Genomic DNA, 1,509 nt, shown 5'->3' on the forward strand with positions numbered 1-1,509 from the left:
GTGGTCAATTCATATGGGGTTCCGCCGGCTGTGGGCCCCGCTCTCCCTGGTCCCTAAGTGACTCAGAAGGTTTGCTACAGCCAAGGGTGGGTGCTGGAGCTATGGCCCTCTCAAGCCACCTAGTCTTTGCAGAGGCACCACTTGCTCTATGACTTTTAAAGGTTCTTTTAGCTCCAGTTCTGATGATTATATTACACCTTTCAGAAAGGGGCAGCCTTGAAGCCTGCTGGGGGGAAGGATAAGAAGGGACTTTTCCAGAGGTAGACTGGAGGTTGAGGCTGTCGGTGGGGGTGAGGGGAGGAAATAAGGATGTGGACAGCAGACCTTGTTTGGTCTGAGACAGTCAAACACTCTGACCCAAAGAAATCTTAACCTATCCATTTCCATGAATGTTTTCTCTTTATGTAAGCTTAACAGTGATCTTTGATAACAATCTATGTCCTCATAAAGAAAGCATAAAATAGAAATTTCAGGTGGTGTAAAAGCAATGAATCATGGTTTACTTGGCAACATTTTCTTTTCTTTTTCTTAGTGGTACACAACATGGTAATGCATTTGGCTATAAAATTTATCAAGCACATCACCCCATCCTTTCATTTAACAAGTGTTAGTTGAGTGTAAAGCACCCTGGTGTCATCGTGAGTTAAGCGATAGATTGCTAACCATTAGGTTGCTCCGAGGGAGAAAGATGAAGCTGTCCAGTTTGGAAAAGATTTATGGTCTGGGAAACCCTAAGGACTACATCTGTAGATGCATTCCTGAAGAGAGCTGCTCTAGAGGGTGGCTGTAATGGCAGTGGATTTGTTTTTTGTTTTTTACTGTTGTTGGCAGATAATTAATCCTTTGTGCCTATTCTGATTTTGCAGATGAAGAAGATAAAGCACAGAAGTGTTAGACAACTGGCCCCAGATCACACAGCTATAAGCAACAGTATGTGGATCAGAATGCAACTCTGTGGGTCTCCACTGGCCCTCCCCTAGCAACAACTGAGATCTGGTTTGGGGCACCTCGGATGAAGTAAGCAGCCAAGTCAAGGTTGGTAGGATTCCCAGGAGTCACTGTCTTGTCAAGAATGAATTTCCTTCAGGAACTTTTCACTCCAGGTCAGTGGATGAGCAGAAAGGTGACAGTGATGACAAGGCCAAGTCCCCTGGGCTCTGGGCCAAGATTCTAGTTCCTAGCCTATTACTCACCCACTAAGCATTAAACTGTTGTGTGCCAGGCACTGTGAGGGCATTGGGCTGCTGACCCAAGGAGCTTCCACTGATGTGTAGAGGGAGCACAGAGGCCACAGTTAGAACCACAAGATGATTTAATGGAGAAAATAAAACAGGTGGTAGACAATGACCGTGTAGCCAGGGAGGGTCTTTGCATGGAAAATAAAAAAATCGAACGCAGGTATTGTTTATATCTCCATAGGAGATAGAGAGCGAGATCAGGCTTCAACTCGATGCGTCAAGATGTGGATCCAACATACTGACATGTACTAGGGAACAAATAGAGAGGTCT

Source organism: Echinops telfairi, unplaced genomic scaffold, assembly GCF_000313985.2.
Source record: "Echinops telfairi isolate 266 unplaced genomic scaffold, ASM31398v2 ScPeMD7_1;HRSCAF=3_0, whole genome shotgun sequence".
In the NCBI taxonomy this organism is placed as follows: domain Eukaryota; kingdom Metazoa; phylum Chordata; class Mammalia; order Afrosoricida; family Tenrecidae; genus Echinops; species Echinops telfairi.